The sequence below is a fragment of the Sciurus vulgaris genome, assembly GCF_902686455.1.
Source record: "Sciurus vulgaris genome assembly, chromosome: 11".
NCBI classification, from domain to species: domain Eukaryota; kingdom Metazoa; phylum Chordata; class Mammalia; order Rodentia; family Sciuridae; genus Sciurus; species Sciurus vulgaris.
In genome coordinates this window covers 52,647,303-52,668,892 of record NC_136472.1, presented here as the reverse complement: position 1 = coordinate 52,668,892, position 21,590 = coordinate 52,647,303, and the positions used below count along the sequence as shown (strand labels likewise).

At 46.4% G+C, this 21,590-nt stretch overlaps 1 protein-coding gene across 1 annotated transcript in view; it reads left to right on the top strand.

Annotated features, from left to right (window-relative positions):
• NAV2 (neuron navigator 2) overlaps positions 1-21,590 on the top strand; it is a 693,848-nt gene that overhangs the window by 119,033 nt on the left and 553,225 nt on the right. The window lies entirely within an intron of this gene.

Here is a 21,590-nt window from a genome sequence, read left to right as displayed (position 1 = left end):
GATCAGGCTTCTGGTAGGAAACAGATGGCACATTGGAAAGGGTGCCCAAGAGGACCATCAAAGGACTATTTGCAAAGGGATGGGCATGACTAAGAAAACCAGTAGGAACTAGCCAAAGCAAGAGCTGTTCCTGCTCCTAGACCTGAGAGACAGGCGAATTGGGGGAGGGGCTGCCCCATGGCAGATTTGGCCTTTGGGAGAGGAGGGAGGCAAGCCTGGCAGAGAGTAGGCTGGAGCTAAAGGCCAGCTTCCCCTCCCACTTCTTTTGTCATTGACCCAAAGGGCAAGGGAGCCAAGGTGACCCAGCTTTCTGAGCCACAGAGCAGGATGCAGTATGGACCACAGATCTATGGAGAAAAAAGAAGAAAATCAGTCACCCCCAAATTCTCCTGTTTTAACAAATCATCATTTGCATCACCAGACTTAACAGCAGCTTTCTGGCATTTCATTCAAGTTTGCCTTCTAGGCCTTTCAGCAAATGGCCCCTAGCAACACAGCCTCCGCTCATCAGTGCCCTCTCAATACTACACTAAGGGAGAGATGGGACTCCATGTGACCCCCACACACCAGAGGCAGTTGGTTCCCTGATGCAGCTTGCTTAACCTTTCCAAGACCCCACCTATAAAGTGGGGACAGGATTTGTCCTGTAGAGTGGTCCTGAGAATTCAATAGTTACTGTATGTAAAGTGCTCAGAACTTGCCTATGCTAGATGCAACATAAAAACCTAAGCCATTAATATGACGATGACTCTTAATCTATCACTGTTGATCCTGGAGGAATATAGGACAGGCTTGAAGCCTCCCTGTGTCTACCAAGCAGATTCGTTAACTGCCTTGGGTCCTGCTTTCCTCATCTGTGGTCATACCTCAGTCTCACAGATTGTCAGGAAGATGAAGAGGGTGACCTTTGGCCACAGCAGGTCCTTCAGGGGTGTTGCTGCTGTCCTCTGTCAGTGCTGTTTCCCCAAGGCCCTTGTTTCCTGGCTCATTTTGGCAGCATCTTCATAAATTCAGTGGTACCTGCTGGGAAAATGAAGTGTTGCCCAAAGTTTCAATGGTAAAACCATCATTCACTCAGCAGCCAGGCCTGGGGCTGTCAGCCCACCAAGGTGGGAATCCCAGAAGCTCAGCTGTTGAACTGGCTCACAGAGGAACCAGGAGTAACGGAGGCTTCCAGGTGTGCTCAAGAGCTGTCGTTCACCAGCTCCATACTTGGTGGTGTTGCCAGTCAAGGTTCATTTTCCAGGAAACAGAAGAGGATAAGTAATATCTGTTGAATTTATTGAAAAGTCCCCCAGGCTCCCAGGAGTGGCCAGGATTGGATGGGAGCCCAGGTCTCAGAGGTGAGAGCTCTGTCTTGGACCTGTATGCTTCTGTGGTCCTCATTCTCCCAGCCAGGAGCTACATGACTTAGTGGAAGTCATGATTTGGGTCTACTTCCTGCCATCTTTGGCTTGCTTTGTTCCACATATCTGATAGAACCCCTAGCTGTTGCTAGAATTCTTGTACATAGGTCATAAGTCGAACCAGATTTTACAAGGCAAAGATGGCTCAGTAGAGTCATATTCATGAAATGGACATGCTCATACACGGCAGGAGAGGGTTTAAACTGGAGAAGATATGGGTAGAGTGGGAAAGACTGAGTAATATCTATTAAATTTATTTAAAAGTTCATGCCCAAGGATCTAGTATATTCATTAGTATATCCTTTCAACTTCTTTCAAAGAAACTCTAAGTAAAATCAGCTACGCAGCACTGAAGTTAACTTTGCTCTCTTGCAAACGTCTGTAATGATTTGGTGGCACACTGCTTCTTTTTCAGGTACAACCTGGAAGTAGCTCACATTTCTGCTCAAGTTCTAGTGGCCAGAACCCAGTCCCAGGTGCACGACTGTGGTGATGGGGGGGATAGAGTTGCACTTCTGAATGTCCCTCTGTACAGTGAATGCCACTGTGCATGGCCCAGGTCCCCTCTTTGGAGCCAATATCTCCATCCCCTGATAGCTAATGATACATAGCTGGATCCTTCTGTGATCATTGCCCAGAGCCACAGGACATTGACCTAGTACTACACCCTATTCCCCAAGGGGTCATTTTGGCCAGCAATTGGTTTATGTATTCATGAAATATTGTGATCTTCTGCCTCAATTTGGGACAACTCTGAAGGGTCATCTCAGTTCCAGAGGTCCATTTAGGGTCCACTGGAACCTGCAGACCTACTCTTCCTCTGCCCAGTGTTGTCTACCCATTTTCTCACACATGCCCCTTCCTTGCACACTCCCAGTAAGCCTGCTCACATAGCTCCATGCCAGAGGGTTGCAGGGAACCCAAACTAAGAGCCCAGTGCTGAGTCCTGACTTGAGTCCTGTACTTCAGAAGAGGCAGAGGATGTGGGAACGACAGTCCTGGTCACCTGCAGCAATCCTGCTTCTTGCAGCAGCTCAGAAGGGTGCCCCAGCACACACCCAGAGCTGGCCCAGCAGCATGGTTTGTGCTTGTGAGAACAAAGGCCAGCCAGGTGAACCATGGTGTGGCTGCGCAGTTGGGCATCTTAGGAAATCTGAGAAAGTTCTAGATTCACCGCATTTTATGTTCTCCAAAATTTTGTTGAATGTAGAAGTACATTTTTAAAGGTATGCACGTTGTGATTACTATTTTATTAAAAAGTGCCAAGTCACACAGGTCTGTATAGCCACAGAAAATATATGGTTTATAAATTCTTAGCAGAAGATACTGCGAAAGGTGCTCACTGCATTTGCCTCTACAGCACTTGGGTTGTGTGAGTTTGGGGACTAAAAACGGGTGGTCAAGGAACTTTAAGCTTTATCTGTAATGTTTTGAAAAGAAATAATGTATTCATGAGTTATTTGTACAGTTAAAATTATATTGAAAAATAAAATAGAGAAACACATTCTCACAAGACTAAAATTCAAGTCTTTTTTTTTTTTTTTTTCACTTATCTGGATTTATTATGTCCTTTCTCCCTCTCTCTCTCTCTCTTTTGGTATGAGGGGTTGAATCCAGGGATGCTTAACCACTGAGTCACGTCCCCAGCCCTTTTTATATTTTGTTTTGAGACAGGATCTCACTAAGTTGTTTTAAATTACTGAGGCTAGCTTTGAACTCATAATCCTCCTGCCTTAGCCTCCCAAGCCTCTGGGATTATAGGCATGTGCCAACACACCCAGCTACGTCCTAAAGACAAATTTAAAAAGTCAGGTTTGCTTTCCAAAGGAAATTTTTTATTCTCATTTCCAGAGGCCTTGAGACCTTGACCAAATCACTCTGCCTCCTTAACCCTCAGTTTCCCCATCTGTGAAAAGACAGTCACACTCCATCCTGTGTGTTGCAAGGTTGAAATGAGGTCAGCCCAATGAAACTCTAGCCCACTGCTTGGCACTGGTGAGTGGGTGGTAGCCGACTTTGAGAAAGGCTCCTCTGCTGCCAGAGAACACAGCCTGGCAGTCCTTGATGGGGACTGAGCTGGACAAATGGACAGCTGTTATTACTCAGTGAGCACCACCAGCAGCTCAGACAACAGTCAGCTGGGCCCCCAGTCAGCAGCCACAGAGGAAGGGTGGTCTCTGCTGCCTGGACACAGCCAGCATCTGCAAGATGCTGGGGGAGGGGACTGAGGCTGATCGTGGACCATTCCAGGTGTTCTGGGTAGGAGTCTGTTTCTGGGATATGAGCAGCCGCGTGTGTAGCTACTGGGGGTGTTTTGTGTTAAGTCAAAAGATTTGGGTGGTTTTTCTGTCCTCTTCTTTCTCAGAATGAAGAGGACAAAGCTTCCCTTTTCAGTGAAACCCAGCAGACCAGAAAGGCTTTGAAAATCATGAAATGCAAATACAGGCTGCTTTTGAACCGAGTTGAAGGCGGAGCTGTTGAGTTAAATTAACATGGCCCATAAATACAGAGGTTAAAAAAATGGGAAACCAAGTGTTCACAGGCTTTTGTCCAGAGGAGAAATAATCACAGGACAATGGTCTATTTTGTTTGGATTACAGGCTGGCTGATATCACATTAGCTCAAACCTGGCAATATTTATGTTGAGAACTGCTGTTTAGGAGCCCTGTTGTCCCTGTTTATCACTCTGGGGAATCCCTTGAAGCAAAGCAAGCTGGGCAGGGGTTCCTCTGCCCCCTGCTGACTGGCCTGGTTCTGCCCACCACTGCCATGGCTAGCTGTGTTTGGCCAGTTATGGATAGGAATGGACAGGGATGAAAGAAGGATGTAGCACAGAGAAAATAGAGACACACAGCCAAAAGTAGACAAAATTCAGCCTCAAAATAATTGTTCTTCAGGAGATGGTCTATTAAAATCAGCCTGTCCTACTTTTCTTGAAAGCTATAAAAGCCAACAATATTTGATACATGACAGGAACCAAGAAGCACCTGCCCTTTACCAAGGCACTCCCATTAGCCCCAGTCTCCACCACACTCTTTTGCTCCATGTAGTAAGGTGTCATTTGCCATTCAGAGCATATCACCTTGCACAACTGTTTATCTCAGAGTGTGTATACACACACACATACACATACTTTACTGCTATAAGTGCTGCTGAAGCCTCTAGGCTAGTTCTTCAGCAACTGATCTTAAGCAAACATTCCTCCCTCCCTGTACCTTGGGTCCAGAGTCCCCATGTGGAAAAAAAGAGGGCATATCCCCACCCCCCCATAATATGTCCCAAAGAACATTAGCTCTATGGGTCAGGAATAAAGTCCTATGATTTAATACAGCAGGATGTACTGTGTTAGAAAAAATAAAGTCCATCCCTGTATGCAGGACTTTCCAAATTGATGTACATCTGTTTCCCGAAAGAACTCTCTAGGAAAGCCAACTTTCACAATGCACTGGGGTTCTCTTAAATTTCGAAAAGCAAAGAATGATGCTCAAGTTCCTGCCCAGCACAAAGGCTCAGTGCCAGGATAACCCTCTGCATGCCCAGCTGTCTTGCCCAGCACCAGCAGTCCCAGCTGCTGCCACCTTCCAGTGTAGTTTCCTTCTTCCATTTACCCCCCCCATGCCTTTCCTCTCCAAACCCCCTTGGGTGTCCCTCCCATCTCTTTGCATTCCAAACAAGAGTCCTTTGGAGGGTCCTTTGCCTCCAAACCAAATCACAAGGAGGTAAAAATACCTAATCTTAGGTTAGAGAGAAATGATTGTTTTGGGTAAGGAATCAAAGCACTTTCCAAGGTGAACCAGGTACTTAGCCCTCCATCAGCAATTTGTTGGCTAAGAACAAATTGCACACCCTGTGAAACCTGTCATGTTTATAACCCTTTTATGTCCAACTCTGTTGCTTTCTGTCTCTTGCAATGTTTGTTGCTTGCATTACACCAAAAACTCCTAGAGGGCAGGAAGCCGCATCGATTTTACTTGCATTATTTATTCTATCTTATGCATTCAAACAGCTAATGAAAAAGGATTTATGAAGTGGGGTTCCATGCCTACTTTTGAGTCATATAAGTAGTAAAATGTCCACAACGTGGCAGAGCAAAAAGTTGGACTTTGCAATCAGATAGAACTGGGTCTCTGGTCTATGAGTTCTTGGTCACATCACTTCTGTCTGAGTATCAGTTTCCTCATCTGTAACATGAAGGCCACAATAGGAAATTTCAGCCTTCATGAGGATCCCCAGCTGCAGGATAAGACTGCTTTGGTAAAGGCTGAAGTTTACCAGGACCTTTCCTTCAAACCCATCATCTCACTTCATTTTCATGGCATTTCCTTGAGCTAGGTAAGGCCAGGATTATGACCATCTGCTTTTTTGCAAATAAGAAAACAGAAGTTTGGAGAGACTGGGGGCCTTGCCTGAGGCTTCTCAGCCAAGAATGAAGCCAGGATTTAAATTTTGAGCCTGGGATTCTATACCCCAGGTGGTCTGCAGCATACCATTGGCTCTCCAGTGACAGTGCTTCACCAAATAAATGTAAACACCTTTCAAGTAAAGCTAATTTGCTGCTCTCATGACAAATTCAGCATTTATTGCTATAAGCAAGTATTTTCCTTAGAAAGATGTCCCCGGATCCTCAAAATGTTCAATGAGCTTTTCTAAAGGTAATCAGCTAGGTACATTTTTAAAAAGTTTTATCAGGCAGAAAACTATCAGGGTCAATCAGAGAAAGTGTGTAGGTGAGGGAAAGTTGGGCTTGGGAGTGAGACCTCATTCTGGAAGGCATGGGAGAGCTGGGATTCAAATAGGGGCCATAGGAGGAAAGGGAGAAGGAAAGTTCCACATTGACAAAGTGAAGGGGAGCCCCAGTCACTACAGCTGACAGGGCAGGCAGATCCAGGGTGAGATGCCTGCAAGAATCACTGATAGAGGGTTTTCATTGTGAGGGGACAGCAGGGGGAAGAGATGGCAAGAGACAATATTCATGTGTTATGGTTTGAATGTGAGGTGTCCCCCAAAAGCTCTCATGTTAGACAATGCAAGAAGGTTCAGAGGAGAAATGATTGAGATGTAAGAGTCTTAACCTAATCAGTGAATTAATCCCCAATGGGATTAATTAAAGTAGTAGGGTGTGGCTGGAGGAGGTGGGAACTGGGACGTGGCTATGAGGTATATATTTTGTATCTGGAGAGTGGAGTCTCTCTCTGTTTCCTAATGATGCAAGCTGCTTCCCTCTGTCATGCTCTTCTGCCATGATGTTCTGCCTCACCTCAGCCGCATTGATTGGAGCTGGCCTTCTATGGACTAAGACCTCTGAAACCATGAGCCCTCAAATAAAACTTTCCTCCTCTATAATTGTGCTGGCCAGATCATTTAGTCACAGCAGCAAAAAAGCTGACTAAAATATCATGCAATGGTCAGAGTAGGTCAGTTTGAAGTTCACTGAGGAGAACAGCAAGGGCCTAGCAGGTTAGAATGGAAGAAAAAAGAAGGGGTGATAATCACTAATTAATTCATTGATCAAATATTTTAATCCATTAATGAAAATGTACTGAGCAGTTGCTATGCATAAGACATGGTACTTGCTTTTGCAAATGCAAAGGTAAGTACAAGGAGGTATTGCCCTAACTCTTGATTACAAGATGAGAGGCTTGATCGTGCCTTTCACCCTAATGCCTGTGCAGTGAGTGCATTTCACCTGCCTGTGTGTATGCACATCTGCACACGTACTGTGCACACACACACGTGCTTCTCATTCCTGTCTCTGATTCTTGCTGGCTTCCATAGACATTACCAAGCATTTCTTCCCTGTACCAAGGCAAGTCCCCTTCACTTGTCAGGTCAGAAATTCTGATGCAAATATAATGTCTACTTTAGACATTCCCTGCAATGAAGTAATTAAGAAGGCTTTGCCAGGCATTTGTGGAATTGTTTTTCATTACCCAAGATAGGTGTGCATTTTTAGCATAGTTCCCTGCTTGGGTTGGGCGGTGGTGGGGGGCCATCTCCAGTGCTGCTAGTGATCTGGGCCAAGCCTGCAGAGGTGAGGAGCACATTTTTATCAGGTTACCCCAGCCAATTGGATAGTGCTGTGTCTGGAGGGTGGTTGTGAGTTGAACCCCAGTTCAGTTGGTGGCCCGGTCACTGTGTCGAGTGTAATTACCCAAGCTGAAAGGGAGGTCAGGGAGGATGAACTCTGATGGGAAATTAATAATGATAGTATAAAAACTCCATGAGGGGACTTTGCTGTGACTGTCTCTGGTGACATATTTGCAGTGAGGCCTTCCCTCTCCTTACCTCCCAACAGAATTCAAGTGCCTTTTTGGAGACTGCTTCTGCTAGGTGTTTAAAGAATATGCTACTGCCGGATAAGAGTAATAATAATAGTTAAACTGTCATCAACAGCCATGAATAGTTATTTAGCACTATGTGCCAGCTGCCTGGCCTAGTTCATTATGTATATTCTTTAAATAAACTGTTGTGTTGACCCCCACCACTTGGGAAAGTGAATCTTACATGTCAGGAGCCACAACAAGCTTGTTATTTATCCAAAGATAAATATTCTCTAAATGACAGAATTGAAATTTAAACCTGAACTCCTGCCTGTTCTGGATTGTTTGTTTTTTTGTGTTTTTTTTTTTTTTTTTTTTTTTTTTCCGGCCTGTTTTAAGTCTCACATGGAGAAAAGGCTATAGCTAGGGTGGCTCATGGTCTAGGACAAAGATTGGCAAACTGCTAGCTATTTTTCTTGAAGTTTTACTGGAACACAATCACACCCTTCATTTACATACTGTCTGAGGCTGCTTTTGTGCTACAACAGTAGAACTGAGTAGCTGTGACAGATTCGAAGGCCTGCCAAACCTTAAATACTTCCTATCTGGCCCTGGGCAGATCCTGATGCAAGGAAACCCAGGGTCAAGCAAAATTAAGCAGGTGTCTGTGCTGTATGACTTCTTAAAGGCTTTAACCTGCCAATGTGTTTTGTGGGGGTAACTCAGGGGCCCTTTTTGTGGAGGCATCTTCAAGGTGAGCTTTGGGGAACACTGTCAGAACCTTTGTTCAAGGAGAAGACCGGCTGAGAGGAAAAGTGACTAGTCCGAGGGCACACAGCTTGGTATGGCTGACTAGGACTTGATAAGGATTCCAGAAGCGTCCCAAGCAGAACTAGGGCCAGTCTGCCCTTTGCCAGCTTTGGCCAGAGGAATAGCTACAGCCCCAGCAGCTCCTCCCCCTGAGGGGGTCGTCAGCAAGGCTGGCCATAGCAGCCTTGTCTTTATTCTGTTGCCTGTTTACAATGGTGTTCAACAACCCTGTCTTTGTAGGGTCTGTTTGTTCTTCAAGCCCGAGAAGGAAAAATCATCCTACTCATAATGGATGTCAGTTTTAATCAGCATCATCTGACATTATGAGAATTGAATTTCTACCTTTCGCTGCATACATTAAATAGGGGGCTTTATCTCTTCCTGCAGAATTGATTTGCCATAATTCTCTCCTTTGGCCCTTGTCATGTAAATTGTGGCTGTCCTCCCCCACTGACTGCAGGAGCCAAGATGAGAGGTAAGGCTGCAGCCTCCCAGAGCAGCTGCTGCTGGGTCACCCTTCCTCTCTGGACCCCTCCGTCAGGCTGCTCACCAGGTGACCACACCATCTGCAGACAGAGCCTAGACGAGTGGGCTAGAGAGGGGATGGTGCAGGAGGAGCAGATGGCCTCTGTGGAACCTCAGCCATGGGGATCTGCAGCAGCTGCAGCCCTGAAAAGTGACTATAGGGGGCAGATCATAGGGTCATTTTCAATTTGTGGTCCACTACTGAATCAAATTTCCAGTATTCCCAGGACTCCCTACAGTGCCATGGAGAATCTCTAGGTCCTGGCATCTGGACAGGGGTGGAGTTGGTTTCATGCTGATAGACAAGCCAAGGGTCTGGGGTCAGGCTTCCGAACTGTGTCTTGAAGACCAGGCCAAGAGCTGTACTGGAAGGAACAAGTTCTTGGAGGGCTGCCCCTGACACATAGGCTATATCACAGTGAGAGCCCAGGTGTGGATATCAGTGCTACTGCTCTGTAAAAACCCTTACACTTCACTTTTACTTTTTAACAGTTTCTTCCTAAATACCTGAACAATGATTAAGAGGTAAGATTTTGGAAGTAGAAAAACCTGGGTTCAAGTTCACATAAATTACTTAACCTGTTTAAACTTCTACTTTTCCATCTGCAAATGGGGATAATAGTAAATAGCCACATCCAGGAAGTTCTTGGGAAGATCGAATGGGGTCATCCATGGAAAGCATGGGCAGTACCCAGCAAATGGAAATGGTCAAATTGCTTTTGTAATCATCCATAGTGTGTCTCTTAGCATTACTATGAGAGGTAGAATCTCAGGCAAATATGTAGGAGGTCTGGCTCAAGTGGGAAATTTTTAATGCTTTTCACAGAGAAATATAATAGCCACACACTCGTGATTTTAAATGTATTATCCATTTACTGAAAGTCAGCTACATTTACATTTATGATAATCTAATTAAATTACATTGGTACAACAGCCCAGGAAGGTAGGTATTTCCTACCTGAAGCCCATCTATATGATCCCTGCAAAGAGAAAGACCTCATCTCCAGGATAACTCCAAGATGAATTTGAAGTTGGGCCCCCTGCTACTCCAAGTGCTGGGTTGAGTCTGCAGTAAGGAGAATGTGCTGCCAGGGTCCCTGTTGCCTGAGCACTCTGCAAGACACCCAACTGCCCCAGACCATAATGAGTGTTCCTTGGGATCCCAGGGTTACTGTTGCCTGTGGAATCATAAGAAGGCAGTTATCCACAGTCAAGTCAAGGCCACGGTGATGCTTGGGGATATGTGTACATTCACTGGAAGTGGAGGTGACGTGTTGCTGCTGATAACTGGGGAAGGTCAGGCCCTTGGAAGTTATTATGAGCCTCTGCCCACATGGCACTGCCCTCCCAACAGCCTTTGCAAGTCAGGGCTGTTGGTGTGGACTGAGTGAGGACCTAAGAGGCTGGGAAGTCAGCTGAGCTGCTCAGGTGGGCAGTGATAAGCAGGCGAATAGACGTCAGGTTCACTCAGGCAATGCCCAGCACAGCTTAGTGCTGCTTATCACGTGAGGTAAGTGGGTAATCTTTCTAAAGTAGGTGTGATAAACTGCCAGTGCCAGCCTGCTGGGGAGATAGGAGACTCCACAGGCACAGTTTGTGCACATGTATGTACATGCATGTGGTGGATTACTGGGGAGAACTGGGGGGCAGGACAGCAGCTAATATTGCCATCACACCTCTTTGCTCCTAGGCACCATTCCCAGGCCCCACATCCCTATCCTAGAACAAACACCAGCTTCCAGTAATTGAGCCAAACTCACCATTTTCCAGATGTGGTGCCAAGTCAGTTGGCCTGCTCTCTAATGAGCAGGATCCTCAGAACAGCCAGTCACAGGCTGGCATGTACTTTGAGTATGTTTGGTTTTCAGAAGAAAAGATTGAGGCACACAAAGAAGTGGCACAGCCAGAATGCAAACCAGGGCCTCTCAGTTCCAAAACTCACCTTTTCACTCAGCAGAGCTTTTGCAGGGTGTCCCTCCCCACAGGTATCACAGAGCATAGTGAGGTGGGCTTCACACACCTTGCTAAAGTACTACCCCTCTGCCTCTTCAATCTTGCTGTGCTGGTGTCTGTCTCCTCCATGTCCTGTATGACCTTGGATTTGTGATTAGTCTTGCATACACACACACACACACACACACACACACACACACACACACACGCAAATGCACAGTGTCTTTGTGCCTCCCCAGGCCCTCAGAGAATGAGTACATTAATTAAAGCCTGACTCTGTCTTTCCTACACTGTGCTGCGTCCTGCCTGGAGAGGTTGGGAGGTACATCTGGGTCAGTTAGCCTGCAGCATCCTCAGATACCGCTCCAACCATTTCTTATACCCCTCTGATGACAGGGAGGTTACTGACTCCAAGGGAACTGGTTCCTCTATTGCAAAGCTCTGGCTGTTAAAGTCATCTTCTTAAGAACCATCATAATCTCCTAGAAACCTAGACCCAGAGGAGCAGTACAGCCTCTGGTGTTCCCATGCCTAGAGGAAGGGACACTTTAGCTCTTGATCTGAGAGCCTGCTGTCTGGCCCCTAAGTCTGTTATCTTACACCTTGGGTAAATTTCTCCCTGTTCCCAGGCTGAATCCATTCTGAGGAGAGCTCCAACTTCTAGTCTTTCTTGCCCAGATTTGCTCCCCATGAGCCTGACCAGTCACTGATCATCAACTCTCCACCACAGGTCCTCTCCAGCCTCACAGTCCATTGGGCAGGGAAATTGCTGCTGGATGGGCAGCAGGTGCAAAGGAAGCTTCTCAGAGTTGAGTCTCTGGCAGTGGGCACAGGGCCACTTTCACCTGCCCACCCTCCTGCACTAGCTCCTGCCTCAGTGAGCACATGTCCAGGCAGAACTGGGGAGGACTTCCGGCTTGGTTTGCAGCAGTGCCCTGAGTCCAGAAGTGCAGTTTCTTGGGGTGCTTGAGTCCTCCCTGTGCACCAGAGGCTTAGCTGCAGACTTGGTTGCTCCAGTCCCACTTGGCCTTCCTCTACCACTTACCACCAACTACTCCTCTGAGGCCCCTCTGGGAGCAAGCATGGTGCAAAGGGCCCAGATCTGGGCATCTATAGACCCTGGCTCATGGCTTTGCTATAAACTTTCTTTGTGGCATAGACAATTCACATCCCTGCTTGGGTAACATCTCATGCAGAGGCTATGTGTGAGTGTACAATGGGATGTTGAGACCCGAAGATGCCCAGGGCTCTTTCCAGCCCTGACTCTTCATCCCCAGAACCTCCTGATGTAAGCTGTCATCTGGATTTCAAGTCTAAGTGGGGGGAAAGAGAAGTAGGAACGAAGGGTCATTTCCTCCCTACTCTCCCTTCTAGCCTGGGACCAGAACACCAGGAAGTTACCAGCTTACTTGCTTTGAGACAATTGAAAGGCCCTTTCATTCCCCAAATCTTCTTTGTCCCTGTTAATACTGTCATGTCACTCCTTGGCAGCTGGGGGCTCTCTAGATATCACTGGTGAATTTTAAATATGGCACCTGGAAAGTGAATTCAATAGTCTCATTCCCACCTATTAATGGCCATTAGGTTGAATTTGCTTCCCTTGAAGGAGAGAATGGCACACAGGTAGCATGAATTTTTATATCATAAATCCTATTAAGGGTTTACAAAAAAGGAAAAGAAAGAGAGCAGGCAGTACTGTGGGCAGACCAGGAAACAAGCCAGTTTTAGGGCACAGAGTGTGGTGTGTATGCTGTGGAGATGATCTGGCACAAGCATGGCCCATTTCCCAACTGTGCCAATGATACACACTAGCCATTGCAGGGTGCTAGCTGCCTCTGGGGCTGAAGGGAGGAGGCAGGGCAGAAGGGAAAACCACAGCCTCCCCACCACATTCCCCCAACCTGACACCAGCAGAGAATCTTGGCCCTGCCTTTCAGGCCCGGGCTCTGAGTGTGGTGAGATTTGCAGTCTTCAGAGATAGGCCACAGCAGAGGCATCCTCCCAGTGCAGCCCTGCCCAGCAGTTGCAAAATAGCCTGGTATTGATGTTCGCCTGATGCAACCCCAGGGGTTGAAGGATGAACAGGCAAAGTGGGCAGAATCAGAACAACTGTGGGTGGGGGCGAACTGGCTGCCAAGGAGGGGTTAGATGAGCTAGTTTATACCCCCTGGATGTGTGCATCAAAGCCACTAGCTAAGGGCCTTCCTCGTCATTCTCTGAATCCTTCAGCCGTGACCTTTCTGTTCCTTCTGTCTTAACCACCCTCTTCACCTGTTGTCCTGCAAGACTCTGTATCTCTCTGGAGATTCCTATGAGCAAATGAATGAATAGTCATAATCCTTTGTTCCTAGAACCATCCTCAGTCCATCGAAGTACCTTCTTGGATCCTTGAGTCAGTGCCTATAGCCCAAAGGTGCTCCTGGAGGCCCCACAGGATGCCCAGGGAAAGTTGGAACCAATTAGGGGTTCTCTTCCTAGGCTTGAGAGCAGGATTGAGAATGAAGGACCTACCCTACTCTGAGGGCCTCTTGGCTTAAAGACCAAAAATAGGCCAGACACTTTCCCTGGGTAAGTGGCCTTACCTCTCTGGGCCTCCTTATCTGGAAAGTACCTGTAGGACATTGAGGCTGCTTCCAGCTGCTTTACACCCTGACCCTGGATCTGAAGCAGAGAGAGGGTGCAGTAGGCAAGACTGACTCAATTATTTCAAAATGCAAAACTTGTCACTTGCAAGCTCACCTGGAAGTGATGCTGAAGACTTTCCCATTTAAAATTTAAAATCTTCTGACACATTCTCAATGATCTCTGCCTGCCAGTATTCACCTTCTAGTGAAATTCCCTGCCCCCAGTGACTTGCTTCTAACACACAGAATATAGTAAATGCGTTAGTCAGCTATTACTGTGACAAAACACCTAAGACAATTTAGGTAAAGGGAGGAAAGGTTATTTTGGTTCATGCTTTTTGAGGTTTCAGTCCATGGTCAGTTGGCCAGGTAGCCTTTGGGTCTGTGGCAAGGCAGCAGATCATAGTGGGAATGCATGGTAGAGGAAGTCACTCACCTCATATCAGTCAAGAAACAATGAGAGATTAGAAGGGGTCAGTGTCCCAATATCCCTTTAAGATCATGCTACAATGACTTAATTTGCTCCCTAGGCACCACCTCTTAAAAGTTCCATTACCTCCTAATAGTGCCACAGGCTGGTGACCATGCTCTTAACACATGGACCTTTGGGGAACCCTTATTCACACTGCAGCAGCTGCAGAGATGTAGCTTCTATATTAGATAGCAAGAGACTGTGACCTCAGTCTTGCTGGTCTCTTTCTCTATCTCCTTCTTGGCTTTGGAGAAGCAGGTTGCCGTACACAGAGGTTCATGTGGCCAGAACAATGGGCAGTCTCTGCCCCATAGGTAGTGAGAAGGAAAGCCCTTGACCCCACAGCCTGCAATGGGTTGGCTGCCATGCCAGCGACCCCAGGAATGAGCCTGGGAGCAGATTATTCCCAGTTGAGCCGTGGACAGACGCCTTTGGATCAGACTCACATGGCACAATATACAAATGGCAAGGTCAAAGTTAGGGCAAGGATACTGGGGTCACACAGTCTTGGTTTCTTGGCCCAGTTCTGCTCTTTCCCAGCTGTGTGCCCTTATAAATCCTCAATCACCTCATTTCAGAAGTGGGGATCATAACACCTATCCCACAGCACTTTCATAAGAATTAGATTTGGAAAGGGGATGTCACTCAGTTGTAGAGAGCACTTGCTTCTACACCCTGGTTCAATCCCCAATACTGAAAAAAAAATTATATTAAGTTTGAAAATGCTTAATAAATAGTTAACGCTCTATTAACCACCTAGTATTAACTCTAATAAACAACATTCCATTCTTGCACCATTATTGACATATTATGTACTAAGAGCTGCCATTTACTGAGAGTTTACCATGCGCAAGTTATGGGGCCAAAATCTTCAAGTGGTATTTCAGGTGGCAGTCTGCAGGACTTCGTCTCTGTGGGGTAAAACTGGCAGTTTCCTCCCTTGGGGTACCTTGGGTCTCTCAGACAGACCATTATTGATGTCTGCTCGTAGGAGTCTCAGAGTCAATGCTGCCCCAGACCCAGCATCCAGCATTTCTTCTGCTGCCAAGTTCTGATTCTCCCTGGGCATAGCAGGCAGTGTCCAGAAGTTTCTTCTCCTTAAGAGCAGAGGTGGTGAGGTTGTCTCAGTTCTAGAGTCTCTGGAAGCATAAAGATGTAGGATCCCAGCATCCCTTCCCCAAGGTCCACATCTTCCTTGAAGCCCCACCTGCAAATCATCCAAACCTTGGGACTCAAGGTTGGTTTCTTAAACTCCTTTAGGGGTAGACAAGGAATGGGGAGGTGTTGGGTCATCTGAAAATTGTGGAACCTTTCAACCTCTGCTGTCCCTTCTAATAATGCATAGCTTTGTAAAGAAAGGAATACCGTGTTATGATACAAAAATGGCAGAGATTCTAGCTTCAGAGAAAGTAGTGCTTGACTCTCCATTCACAGGCTAATTTGAACAATTTCTATCACTTCCTGATATCTCAGTTCTTCATCCATGAAATGGGATGCCCTAGGCCCTGACTTAGGGGAGCACATCTTCTGAGGCAAAGCAGAAACCTGCACATCAGGAGTTAAGTGAGAGGCATGAGGTTGGTGCCCGGAGCAGATTCTCAGCGCTCATTGTGACCCTCAGAGACGACATGAGAACTGTCTTGCAGAGTGCTGGGGTATACAAGATGCCCAATTGATGTTAACTAATACAATGTTTCTCATGAGCATAGTATTCTCTCCCCCAAACGATGCCTAACTTCCAAGACCAAGCTTTTTCCACTGGCCCATGAGAGGGACACTGCCCTGGAATACACAGAGAGGCCGGAATATACATTCTTTTTGATTCCACAGTCCCAGAATCTAATATTTAGTTGTGCACATACTCTCATTATTACGTTTTCAGTTTCTCTTGTACCTAGATGTGGACATGTTCCTGAGTTTACTAAATTATATATCAGCAGATGTTTTAAAGAAAGGGTATTAAGATTTAGATATGATGTGTCCCTCATAGGCTCAAGTGTGAGATGATGTAAGACTTTTAGAGGTGTAATCTGATCAGCAGTTTAATCCACTGATCTGGATCATCTGGGTGGTAGCTGTAGGCAGGTAGGGTGTGACTGGAGAAAGCAGGGCACTTGGGGTGTGCCTTTGGGGTCTACATTTTGTCCTCTGTGAGCAGAGCCCTCTCTCTGCTTCCTGGTTGCCATATATGCTGAGCTGCTTTCCTCTGCTACGCCCTTCTGCCATGAAGTCCTGCCTCAGCTCAGGTCCACAGCAATGGAGTCAGCCACTAGGGACTGAGACCTCTGAAACTGTGAGCCCAAATGAACTTTTCCTCCTTTAAGTTGCTCTTGTCGGGCGTTTTGGTCAGAGTGAGGAAAAGCTAACTTTTAAAACAGAGGGACACACCCTTCCCTGTCACTTCTTCCATGTTGCTGCCTGGCATTTAGACATGATGGCTGTACTTCTCAAAGCCATGGTAGACTATGAGGATAAAAACCCAAATCCTAGGGAAGGCAGAAGGTAAACTGGGAGGCTTCTAGGTCCCAGGTCATTTCTTATAAGCTCTCTGGTCATACAAACTTCTTTTGGAAAAAACAATCCTCTGCCTCACTTAGCCCCTGCTATTTTCATTTTCTCTGTTATATTATGCAAAAGCTAAACCCAGTGTATACAGATAGAAAGGGTCTCCCTTCCAAAAGGTTAGAAACCTAATCTCTCACTAATTGATCCAAAGGGGGCAAATGCATAAAATCATATGGACAAAGATAATTCAACATAATTTTCATTATTACAAAATAAATGGATACATGCATTTCTACCAATAGAGAATAGGTTAGATGTAACGTGGCACCTACCAGAACAGTGGGCAAGAGTTCAGAGGTAGAACGTTGGACGAGGATCTAAGTCTCACCTCTGCCCCCTTGCCAACTCTAACACAGGAGCAACTTCTACTTCACCTCTCTGAGCTACCATTTTATCAAGAAGCAGGTAATAGTGTAGGTCCCTAATATTGTTATAGGGATAAAATAAAATAATGTGTGTAAAGTACTTAGCACAGTATCTAGCTCAGTGTCATCACTGGGTGGTAGCTAGCAAGCCTTCTATCCCCTACCGCACTTCCCTCTTTCTTAGCCCTTCCCTTCCCCCATGCTTTTTCTCCTCCAACAGAAAATTACCCTGGAATTAAAGATACCTGCACCACTGTCACCACAGTTAAGAGTGGAAATGATTAAAGGTATTTTAGTAGAAATGAAAAACGCCCAGTGTAACATACTGACATAACATAGCCCCATAAGTGTGTGTGTGTCTATTGAAAACCAGCAGCTCTTACTTCTAAGTGGTGGATTTTCATGACTGAACTTTCTTCTTTAAGCCTCTCTATAATGTCTGTGATATGTCCATGAGCATGAAATATTGTGATAATTTATAATTAAGCATGACCATTTATTTCCCTATTATAAAATAAACCAAGCATCTCTGAGTTATGCCAGTCCTCAGATAGTCCTAGCCCACAGGGAGCTGTGAACAGGAAGCCCTTGTGGCTGCTGATGGTGGGTAGGTGCCATGCTGGGTTGGAAGACAGGTCTTCCGTTAGAGCTGCCTGGGACAACTGCTGCATTCTTCATCATTCCCCCTGAGCAATCACTTCCGGCATCTTCTCTGACCTGGAGGGAGAGCCCCTGGACTTCATGAATGCCAATTCTATGTTTTCTATTTTCTTTGTTTTTTTGCCTCTTAAAAGATATTTTTTTAAAAGAAAGCAAGACAGCAGACCAGTAGCTGCACATGTTGAGCTAATGTGCTGTGTATTTTGCAAATCCCCTTAGTGACAATTGTTTGATCCCCCTCTGCCTGGGTCTGCAGCTGTGGTGCTGACTGATGCTGGTCTGGTTCCCACAGACCAGAGGGAGCTCTTCAGAGCAGTGGCCTTTGTGACACAGGACCCCAGCAGAGATGCAGCTGACCCTAGTGCCTTGCTGTGTGACTGCTAGAGAAGGATCAGCCCTCCTTGGAACAGAAGAAAAGGCAGCTGAGAGGTGGCAGCAGAGGGACTGAATTAGGTCACTGAGAGTGGGCATGTCCCCCACCTGGGTGCTTTGTGTTGCCAAGTGTTGTGCATTAAATATCCAGGGACTCAGACAGGACCTGTTGGGTTCTCTGTCTTCTTGGCTTATGGGTGACAACATTTTGTCCCATAGAGTCTTATTCTTCCCCCCACAAACCTTTCATCTTTGAGCTGATATTTACTAGTTCTTACTATGCACTTACTAAATATGTCTTTATAAAGCAATGTTGATATGTCATTTAATCCCAATAAAGTTGTCCCCGTTTTACAGATGAAGACACTTAGGTTCACAGAGATAGTGCTGCTCAGATCATGAGTAGCTGAGCCAGGTATGAACCTAGAGGTCTCTGGCTGCAAAACTGTTCTATATGCAGAATTTCTCAACCCATTATGTTCCAGAGTCATCCACAGGGCTTGGTAATTACAGGGATACTTGGTCATCTGCCCCAAGCTTCCTAAATCCTGGCAGGTGGCTCCGATGTGTAGCCTGGTTGAAGACCACAGGATCACCTAGAATCCTGAGCACTGTCCTGCATGACCTGGCCTATGGGAGCCCAGGAGCTGGTCTTTGGTGCCCTGCCACCCTCTTTCCAATCCTCTCTCCTCACTTTTGGTTAGCCTCCAGCAGACCCCAGTTGCCCCCCGGACTATTGTGGTACTGGGGACTCCTGGCCAGGACCGTAGCACCCCATTCTTCCTTTTTCATTCACTGGGCTTGATCTCTGTCTCTCAGAAGTGAATCATGGGAAAGGTCAGGGGCCACCTAACAGGGAGACCCATGCTTACCTAGAGCAGGCAGCCTGTGGAGAACCCATGGGTAACTAATCCTGCAGGCTGAAAAGGTGGGAGGGAACCAGGTCACAGTATGAACTCAACTGTCAGCTCAGCCTGTGGCAGGAGTTCCCTTGGGGAAGCTGTTTTCCTTTCCATGTTTGCTTTTTCCTTATCTCCTGTCTGTTGGCGCATTCCTTCATTCAGTTCAGCCAGGGAGCACCAAGCTCTTCCCTAGAATCTGGGCAGCCAGGAGTGCAGCAGGCCCAGCCCCTGTTGTTAACAGACCACTGTCCTGTAATGTGTTTCCTGCTGAGAGATGGAAGCAAACCTGGCCATGAGCACAGAGGGACCCTTGGCTGAGCCTGGCAAAGGGAAAGCTGCCCGGAGGAGGTGACGTTCAGGTAGACTGACAGCTTATTAAATACGTTATGTAACACTTGTAGGTCACAGAATATACAGGAAGGATTTAGATCTGAGCAAGCTGTCATTCACTTATTTTTCATTCATCCATTCATTCAGCAAGCATTAACCAAGCTCCTACTGTGTTTCATAGTCTAGACATAACTCTATCCTGCCTCAAAAAGCTTAAATAAGGGACGGTGGAAGGAGCTCAAGGGTAGGATGCTTGCCTAGCATATGTGAGGCTGGAGGTTTGATCCCCAGCACTGAAATAAAAAGAAAAGAAAACGGGTCAAAATGCATGGGTAAGAGAAAGAAGATAAATATAAAATTTTATAAATAAATACAAATGGATATAAAAGACGCAGGCAGATGGGGAGAGAGGACAGTGGCAGCAGGTCCAGGGGAACTAATGCTGGATTACATTGTCCTACCTCTCTTCTAACACAGAGGGTGCAGCTGAGGCCACAAGAGAGCAGGAGGCTTCTAGGAATAGAGGGATAGAAAGAGAGCGTCTCTGCACAGACCAGTGGTACCATGTAAAAATGGCCATAGCATTGGGTGAGGTTCAGAATCACAGAGGGACTGTTTTATTCCAAATAAAATGTCGAGACGATCTCAAGAATTTTCTGATTAAACAAGTCTCCAAAAGGTAGAAAAATTCATTTTTGGACATGTGACTCGGTATCTTCTGCTGTTTAATAAGTTACCCCAGGACTTCATGGCTTAAAGCAATAAATATTCACAGGTCACTTTCTGTAGGGCATGAACCCAGAAGCAGTTGGGCCAGTGGTTCTCGTTTGGAGTCCCTCCTGCAGTTGCAATCGAGATAAGGGCAAAGGCTGCGCTGCACTCGGCCAGGCTGTGCGGTCCCCTTCCAAGATGAGGCACTCCCGCCTGGCAAGTCAGTGCTGATTGAGAGGAGACTTCGCTCCTAGTCAGGTGGTCCTCTCCTAAGAACATGGCAGCAGACTTCCTCAAAGCAAGTGATTCAACAGAGAGCAGGACAGAAGTCCCAGTGTTTGCCACCACCCAGCCTCAGACGTCCCATGACACATCAGGTCTGCAGTATCCTACTGTCCTGTTTAGTGTGGGACTGTGCCACACATACTAGCACAGTACTACTAGGTGGCAGGGATCCCTGGGGGCCCTCTTGGACTATTTCTGCTCAGGGTTAGGTTTACTCCCAATGACAAGGGTATGGTTTTGAGTTCATCAAGAACTGGGGTTAACTCTGTTTTTCCCAGTTGTCCTTGGACATGTTACTTCATCTTTCTGTGCAGCAGATCTCTCTCCTGTAAAATGGAGAGCAGTAACAGCCTCCTTGCTGCTGGCTCTTAGGATGAAAGGCATATTGTGCCCATCCCAGCAGGTACCACTCTGAAATATAGAAGTTAAGGGGTTAAATCCTGGTAGTACCACTCATTCGTTGTTTGACTGAACAGATTTCTTCACCTCTCTGTGTCTGTTTCTGCATCTGTAAAATGGCAATGATAATAGTCTTTGCCTCATAGCGTTGTTATGAAGATTGGATATGTTTGGTTTTTATAAAATACTCCCTCTGCATTGTGTCTGGCACATTGTAGGTGCTGTATAAATATTTGTAAAATAAAACATAGTCTTGGTGTATGGTAGGCGATTAATAATGAGTAGTTCTCTCCCCCCTCCATTCAGGCTTTTCCCCTACCACAGAGATTGAAGGTACCAGAACTTGCTAGAAAAACTGATTCATAGCCCTGGTGAGTGGGAACCCTTAGAATGTGGGTGTGGGAGTCTCCTGAGTGGTCTAACGTGGTTGCTATCCCATGACTGCCATTCCTCAGACTGCTCAGGATCTCTTGCTATTTATAAATTTTGTCACTTTTCCACAGTTAGAAGGACAGCTGCAGCCCTTGGCCCCAAGATCCAGATGGATCTGAGCTTTCAGGAGTCATTAATCACATGCTAGGAGTGAATGAATTTTGTTAACCAAAGGTGAGCCTGCCACCTGAACTTGTGACCTAAAAGTCACAAGAAAGACAATGCAATTCCCTCTCAGAATGCCTCGCTAAGCCCAGCTCTGTGTACCAAACACCAAACATCAACTGGCAGAAAGTCCTCCCTGGGCCATCTTCAGCTTGAGCATCACAGTGAGTCAGGAGTTACCAGGTTTGGAACAGTGACCACAAAGAGGCGCCTCAATTAGCAGACTCTAAGAGGAACCGTGACTAATGTCCATTGTTGGCGTGTTCTGAACCATGGGCTGTCAGAGTCATTTAGTACCCACAATAATCCTGACCACATTTTACCATGGTCCTAGTCTGGTTCCTGAGTCAGGCT